The following is an 8,280-nucleotide window of genomic DNA, read 5'->3' on the forward strand; positions in this document are numbered from 1 at the left end:
GTTCACTGAGGCCCCCTCTGAGCCAAGGGCCGCCCCAGGCATGGGGAACGCAGATGAGGCAGACGTGGTACCAGCCTTCTGTGCACACAGCACACAGCCAGAGGCGGTCACAGCAGGAAACAGGTGCGTTCAAGCCCCCCCCCCCCACTTTATGGTTGTGAACAGTGAGTCCCAGAGAGTGGAGGGACATGCCCAAGGCCACCCAGCACTTGGGGGCAGAGCCTCTGCCAGCCCGGGATTCCCAAGCACCAGACCAGTGTCTTTCCACCTCCTGAGTCCCTATGAGTTGCAGGGAAGGAGACAAAATGGGTTGTGGCTTGAGGTCAGGAAACTGAAGGGCTTTGGAAACTGACCTGAGTTCAAGGCCCCGCCCTACTGCTGACTTGCTGGGAGGAGTTGGCGGGTCACCTGATCTCTCTCTCGGTCTCGATTTCCTCAGCTTTGAAATGAGAATAATTCCTTCATTGCAGAGGATTCCCACGAGGCTACAGCAAGAACATCCTAAGATGTGCCTGAATAACATGTATTCGGTTGAACTGTAAGAAATTGTCATTTTTTCGAATAATAATTTCACCTAATAATTATCATACTGTCAAATGACAATAAATTATCGTTTATTAATTAGCATAATCATCATCAACCACATGCCTCTCGTACATATTACTTTATCTCTCAGCCTCCTTACCCCCATCCCCACACAAAAAAACAGATAATATGCAGAGCGCTCTCTGTGAGAACTGGCACATAGTAGGTGCTCACTAAAGTTTCCTCCTGCTCCTTCCCCTCCTCATGCAGGCACTTCTTCCGTGGAAGGCTACAAGAGAAGCCGTCCTCTTTTCTGAGTATCACAGCCCCATGGAGATGAAGATGAAACTGTGATTGAGACATGGGAGAAGAGTAAATAAAGATCTAAAATCATCTTCTCAGAAAAGTTTAAAAAGTTAAAAGAAAAAGAAACACACACACACACACACACACACACACACACACACACACACACGGTCATGTTTTTAAAAACATGCACAGTGCAAAACCTGCACAGTGAAAACCTATCAAGTCACGATGGGCTCAGGGACAGGAGACCAGAACACTGTGGATGGCGCCTCTCCCCGCTCCACTCCCTCTGTCAACCCTCTCCCAGACTCCCGGAGGAGGATTTAGCAAGAAAGTCAGTTCATTGTGTTCTAGGTCACAGCTGAGCAAACAACCAAAGTGTCCTTTTGGCAGTTGGATGCCACGTGGAGCCACAGCAGAACTGAAGATTCCAGATCTGGGAGGACCCCAGCGTCTCTAAGTCCAGCCTCCTGCCTCTAGATGGGTAGCTCTCACACGCTGAGGGCAGAGGCTGGTGCTCTCCCAAGATGGCGATGCCACCCCACCTCTAATGCTGCCTGCAGGGCTTTCTCTCAGGCCAGTCAGGAAGTCCTTCCTTTTGTCCCACCACAGCCTTTCCTTCCTTTATCCATTAATCAATAGCCCCTGACAACATCTCTATGGTGGCCTCATGTGTGCTGGTAAAGGGGACCCGAGGACCAACAGAATGGCCCGTACACTCCCCATCTGTCTCACTGGATTGTCGTTGCCTGTTTAGCATCAATCTCCCCACCACCTTGATCCCAGGTGAGGCTAGACCCAGGTGAAGGCAGGACCCAGGTGTCACAGGGTGCATGGAAAGTACTCCCTAAATAGCTGTTCAATGTTAAATGAATGGGGGCTTCCCTGGTGGCGCAGTGGTTGAGAGCCCGCCTGCCGATGCAGGGGACACGGGTTCGTGCCCTGGTCTGGGAAGATCCCACATGCCACGGAGTGGCTGGGCCCGTGAGCCATGGCCGCTGAGCCTGCGCATCCAGAGCCTGTGCTCCGCAACGGGAGAGGCCACAACAGTGAGAGGCCCACGTACCGCAAAAATAAATAATAATAATAAATATTAAATGAATGAGTAAATGAATGAATGAATAGCCATGCTCCAGAGGAACAAGATGCTCCCTGCTTCACAGGGAGCCCACGTCTCTGGAAGGAACAGGTTGGAGGTGGTGAGCAGCTGGCCCCCTAGGTCTCCTTCTGCCACTGGGGAGGCGCTATCCATTGGAGAGGCCGTGAGCCTTCTCACACACGCCTGGGCTCCAAACCAGGTGCTGGGGGATCCCCAGGTCTGGAAATTCCCCTGTGCATGGCACTGGGCTTTCCTGTTCCACCCCACAACTCCCACGGGTCTGGACGTTCTCAGCACCATTTCTTAGAAGGAGATATTGCCTTGTGAAAACAAGTTCTGGAATTCACTACGGGAAGTGGCCGTGTAAACAAGGGGGAAAGACCCTGACTGAAGAGCCAAGATCTCCAGGTCTGATCCCACTGCAGCAATTACAGGCACGGGCTGCAGGGTCGGACAGACCTGTTTTCAACTCCAGCTCTACTGCTTAGGAGCTGTCAGACTTTTGGCAAGTCATTCACTTCACTGAGCCCCGGTTTCCTCTTTTTAAGAAGGGATTATAGTATCTGCCTCAGCAGATTCCTATGAGGATTATACGAGGAGCCAGTAGGGCTGATATTCAGCTGACCTACAAAGATTCTAACTCACTGCTTGGTAAATAGCTGCTCCTCAGACCCCCCTGAGTGCCCCTCCCACCCAGCACATCACCCACTGTCCCCATGATTCAGCAACTAAAGGGTTAACATCTGGCCCAGTAGAGGGTCTCCGGGGCCCTGGTGACCCTTCTGACTGGTTGGTGTCCATATTAAACTAATGGGTGTGAGTAAATGCTTTGTAAACTGCCAGGTGCTGGTTAATCCCCAGATGTCTTACCGGCAAGGCATGCTCTCCACTCCCAAACTGAACTGAGTTCCGTTAAATCCATCCCAGGAATTGGCTCCCAGATGATCTGACCAGATGATCTGACCTCTGCCCAGATGATCCAGGCAGCTTCCACACCCAGTCTGTCCCCTGTCTGGCAATTCTCTAACTCCCCCAATCCATCCCTCTCACTCCTCTGCTAAGCTGGCACAAGCTCCCCACTGGCTTCTGGACTCCCGTGGCTCCCTCCATTTCATTCTCACACTGGACAGAGCCACTTCCAAAAGCAGGGGTCTCTCTTTGACCCCTTGATGAGATGTCCACCTTCACTGACATCCCTCAGTGACGGCTGTCACAGCTGGGGTTCCTGGGGAAGGAGATTTTTTTTTTTTGCGGTACACGGGCCTCTCACTGTTGTGGCCTCTCCCGTTGCGGAGCACAGGCTCCGGACGTGCAGGCTCAGCAGCGATGGCTCACGGGCCCAGCTGCTCCGCGGCATGTGGGATCTTCCCAGACCGGGGCACGAACCCGCGTCCCCTGCATCGGCAGGCGGACTCTCAACCACTGCGCCACCAGGGAAGCCCCGGAAGGAGATTTTGAGATGCATATTTGCTAGCAGGAGGTTTATTGGGGATTGATCTCAAGATGAATACCTGTGTTGGGGGGTAAATGAAGCCGGGCTGGGCAGAGGGACAAGTTAGTTTGTTATGCAGACCCCATGAAGGTCTCAGCCCACCTCTAGGGAGCTCTGGAGCTGGAATGACCTTTCACGGTTGTGCCGAGTTGAGGCGAAGAGCCCTTTACCCTCCATACGGAGCAGTCATCGGATGCAGGCTGGGCCAGGGAAGGGGAGTGACATTAGATGAGGAGGGTCTCCTAAGGCAATGGCAGGAAGGGGAGTCTCAGTGGCCAGCTGTCAACCATCAGAGGGGTGAGTGAATGCTCCAGGCTGAGGGGGGAGGCGCCAGCGTCTGGGGAGTGCGCCGTAGCACCCTCTACAAAGGTGCTTTGGGTCAAGCAGATCCTCAGGAAGGTTTTTGTACAGGATGAAAAGAATCAGCCTCCACTGCCTTCAGGACACACTGTGAATGTCTCTCTAGCACATGAGGCGCTGCATGGTCTGCTCCTAACATCCTCTACTCTCCGCTCTCTTCTCTCACCCCTCCCCACTTGCTCCCAACTTTCTAACCATATTGTGCTGCTTGCAGTGTGCCAAGCTCAACATGCTATTTCACACCTCTCTGCTTCTGCACATGTTATTTCATCTGCCTGGAATGCCTTGAAATGGAAAAAAGAAATCCTTTTCTCTTCTTCCAGCCCCTTCCTACTCCTCCATCAAGACTCTGGCTGAATTCTGCCTCCCCTGGGAAACCTTCTACCACCGACAGACTGGTACTTTTCTTTTCCCTCTTCCAGGCTTTGCCCTTACTGGCTGCCATTCCCTGAGCCTCTCCTACTCAGGTGCCACAAATGCATCCTGAGTAACCGAGGGCCCTCGTGGCACCTGGCCCTGTGGCTCTGAGCCTGGATGAAGATATCATGCAGATGAACACCCAGCACCTGCACCCTGGGCATGGTGGGGGCACGAGGTTTGGGGGCAGTAGTAGAAGGCACCGAGGCGGGCCCTGAAGTCCAACCCCCTCAGCATAGAGATGGGGAGACTGAGGCCCCGAAAGGGGACAGACTTGTCCAAGGTAAGCCCATGCCAAATCGAGGACGAGGAGCAGGTAGGTCTCCAGGCTCTGCAGAAGGAGGGCAGGCACTGTTGTATCTGTCTCACAGAAGAAGAGACCAAGGTCCAAGAAGAGGCAGAAACTTGCTAGGATCACCAAGAGAGTCTGTGACAGACCATCTCTCTGGCTTCGGCTCCCCCGTGGCTGCCTGGGCCTAGAGGCTTCTCTGGAGGAGGAGCAGCTGGGACCCTGATCCTCGCCCCTAGCGACACTGGAATGAGTCACACTTCCTGAGGCCACTGGGCAGTGTCTCCCGACTGGAGAAGCCACCACATTCTTCCTGACCCTGTTTCATCTGTCAAAACCCAAAACTTCCAGGAAGGGAGGCCTGCAAGGCATTTATTATCCACCCACTGTGAGTCTGAGGGAGAAATTGGGCTCAGAAAGGGGGAGTGGTTGCTCCACGACCCCACCACAACCCCTGCCTGGCCTGGCTGGGCGGACCTTGACCCCCAGCCCGTTCTCTCTCAGGAGAGACAGAGAGGCAGAAACAGACACCAGCTCAGAGGGGAGACCGCACTCACCTGGGAAAGTCGGGCAGTAGGGAGGAGACAGCCACAACCACCTGGCAGACAGTGGCAGCCTTACCTCTCAACAGGTCGGAAGGAAGCCTTTGAGAACTGGGAGAAGAAAGAGCTTGGATTTGCCCACCCGCCAGCTGTGCTCCCATCTGACCCCGCTGTTCCCTCAGGCACCCCCTCCCAGACCCCAGCGTCCATCATCCCAGTTGCTGCACCCACTGGCCCTACCCTGTGGCTCAGGGCACAGCATCAGACACCTCTAACTCGACGCCATCTCTCCCGCATTTGTGCCTTTGCACCTGCTGTTGTCTGCCCGGAATGCTGTCCCCTCCTTGTCTCTCTAACTCTAACTCACCTTTTATTTCTTCAGCTGAGGCTTCTCTGAGAGGCTTCCTGGGTCCTCCCATGTGGCCCTTCCTTCTCCTTGAAGCCGATCAGATGCCACCTGCTCCGGCTTCTCCCAGCCCAGGTGCCTCCTTCCCTCCGTCATAGTGCAGGTCACACTCTGGTCACTGCCTGTGTCTGCTTCCCCCCAAAGGCCAGAAGCCTCTAGAAAACAGGGTTGGGCTCTGACTTAAGCAACATCCACAAATGCAGCAAAGAGCTGACCACAAATGATCGACTCATTCATTCATTCCACAAATAATGACCGAACACTACGTGCCAGGGACTGTTCTAGGTGCAGGAGATAGAGCAGGGAACAACACAGACAAAATTCCTGCTGCATGACTATCATTCTATGAGAATGGGGAGAGGGAAGGGGGGCAGGTGAGAGTGAAAATATAATAGTCCAAATAAGTTTGGATGGTGACGGGTGTTATGAAGAAAGTAGAAGTGTTTATTGGATGGGAACTGCAGACAGGGAGACAGGGGTTCCAGACAGGTATGGTGAGCTGGGGGAGGTAAATTCCAGACCCACCCAGCTGTAGGTCCCTCCATTACACGCCCTCTCCAGTTCTGCCAGGCGCTGGGGGGAGGAGGCGTGTAGGAAGGAAGGCTTGGGCCCCCCCTGGAAGTGCCAGACGTCTCTCCCACCCACAGACACGCTTCCTGGCTCTCCAGGAATGCGATTCAGCAACAGTTACTGAGCAGTTAGTTCTGAAAAAGTCACAGTAGCTGCCATTTACGGTCGGCCTAGAGAGTCCCAGGGGCAGAGCTGGCTGCCCTCTCTCAAGGAGCCTCTCAACAGCCTGGTGAGGTGGGCACTTGTCCAGGGTCACACAGCTGGTCCCAGACCCGGCCGGGATCTGAGCCCAGGGCTGGTGACCCATGTGCTTCCCACACCCCTACAGACCCCCGGAGGCTTGGAGGGCAAGCGAGTGGTCCCAGTGGTGAAAGGAGCCAGGGCCTGAGTCTGGATTCGGAGGTCCTAATCCCAGCGTGGGTTTTTTGAGTTGGGAGGGGCCCCTTAACTCCTCTGGGCCTCTGTTGCTCTTTGTGTCTAGAGGAGCCATTAGCCCAGCCCACCTGCAGGGGGTGCTGTGAACATCAGGTGAAATATAGTGGGCAAGCATCTGGGGAAATACCACACGACACACCAGCCAGTCCCTCTGCCCCGAGAACCCCCAGGCTACCCTCCCTACCCCTCCAACCCTGCCCTGGTGTTGGCTGGGGCCAAGCAGGCTGGCCACACACGGCAGGGCTGCTGCTGAACCTGGGCAGGGGTGAAGACCTCTGTGAACTCTGACCACCTCGTAGCCTGGCAGGTAGAAAGCCAGTGTCAAGGCCAGGGGTGGGGCTGAGAGCCGGATTGCTATTCTGGGGAAAGGTGAAGGCCAAGTCAAGGGTCAGGTGTCCTGCAGGTTCACGCTGAAGCAGGATGACTCAGGGACATCCCCGCCCCCTCCCCTGAGAGAGCCAGCTGCCGTTCCCATGCATGGAGGGGAGGCAAAGCTAGCATTTGCTAAGGGCCTACTATGTGCTGGGGCTTTCTCAGGCATTACTTAATTTAATCTACTATTAAAGTGCAGAAATGTTAAGTAACTAGCTCGATGTTGCGTAATGAGCGTATTCATTTCCTGTGGCTGCTATAATCAACTACACACACTGGCTGGCTTAAACAACAGAATTTACTTTCTCATGGTTCTGCAGGCTGGAAGTCTGAGGTCAAGGTGCTGGTAGGGTTGGTTCTTCTGGGACTCCTCCTCTTGGTCTGCCGGTGACCATCTTCATGTTCATGTGGCGCTCTCCCTCTATATGTGTCTGTGTCCAAATTTCCTCTTCTAAGAAGGGCACCAGTCATGTTGGAATTGAATCCACCCTAGTCATCTTATTTTAATTTAATTACCTCTCTAAAGACTGTATTTCCAAAAACAGGCATTCTGAAGTACTGGGGGTTAGGACTTGAACATATGGACTTAGGGGGAACTCAGTTCAGCCTATAACAATGGATAAGTGGCAGAACCAGACTGAATTTGGATCTTTCTGGCTCAAAAACCTACCCTCTTTCTATCATACCATACATTATACTTCTTCCTCTCCCCTGAATCCAAGGCTGATTTCTCATCAGCCTGCCACAAGGGGAGCTAGCATGTCCTGAGCATCTACTGAATACTAGGTGCCTTGCCCCCATGATTGCATTTAATACAACAACTTGAGAGGTGGGCGCCTTGAAGAAGCGGAAGCTAAGAGAAGGGAAGTGGGGCTTCCCTGGTGGCGCAGTGGTTAAGAATCCACCTGCCAATGCAGGGGACACGGATTCGAGCCCTGGTCTGGGAAGATCCCACATGCCGCAGAGCAACTGAGTCCGTGCACCACAACTACTGACCCTGTGCTCTAGAGCCCACGAGCCATAACTACTGAGCCCACGTGCCACAACTACTGAAGTACATGCGCCTAGAGCCTGTGCTCCGCAACAGAGAAGCCACCGCAATGAGAAGCCCGTGCACCGCAACGAAGAGTAGCCCCCGCTCGCCACAACTAGAGAAAGCCCGCGCACGGCAACGAAGACCCAACGCAGCCAAAAATAAATAATAAATTAACTAAAAAAATAAAAATTAAAAATAAATAAATAAAATAATAATAAAAATACCATACACTTAAATAAAATAAATTTAAAAAATAAAAAAGAGAGAGAGAAGGGAAGTGGCCCAAGGGCACACAGGGGAGTTAGTAGCTGAGGCAGGGCATGAACTCTTGCGTCTGACCTGCTCCACTCTGCCACACTGCTGCCCCACCTGGGGCAATAATCACACTGCTTGACCATGGCCACACAGCAGTATGGTGGCATGGCCAA

General features: G+C 53.4%; 1 long non-coding RNA gene across 1 annotated transcript; it reads right to left on the minus strand.

Moving 5' to 3' along the window:
* Nucleotides 1-613: 613 nt before the first annotated feature.
* LOC113607879 (uncharacterized) lies at nucleotides 614-5,552 on the minus strand. The gene is made up of 3 exons (XR_003428131.1): nucleotides 5,401-5,552; nucleotides 5,049-5,144; nucleotides 614-873 (listed from the first exon to the last, which is right to left on the minus strand). It is a non-coding gene; the product is annotated as an uncharacterized LOC113607879 (long non-coding RNA).
* Nucleotides 5,553-8,280: the final 2,728 nt, after the last annotated feature.

The sequence above is a fragment of the Aethalodelphis obliquidens genome, unplaced genomic scaffold (assembly GCF_003676395.1).
Source record: "Aethalodelphis obliquidens isolate GAN/ISIS:26980383/991018 unplaced genomic scaffold, ASM367639v1 scaffold50, whole genome shotgun sequence".
In the NCBI taxonomy this organism is placed as follows: Eukaryota; Metazoa; Chordata; class Mammalia; order Artiodactyla; family Delphinidae; genus Aethalodelphis; species Aethalodelphis obliquidens.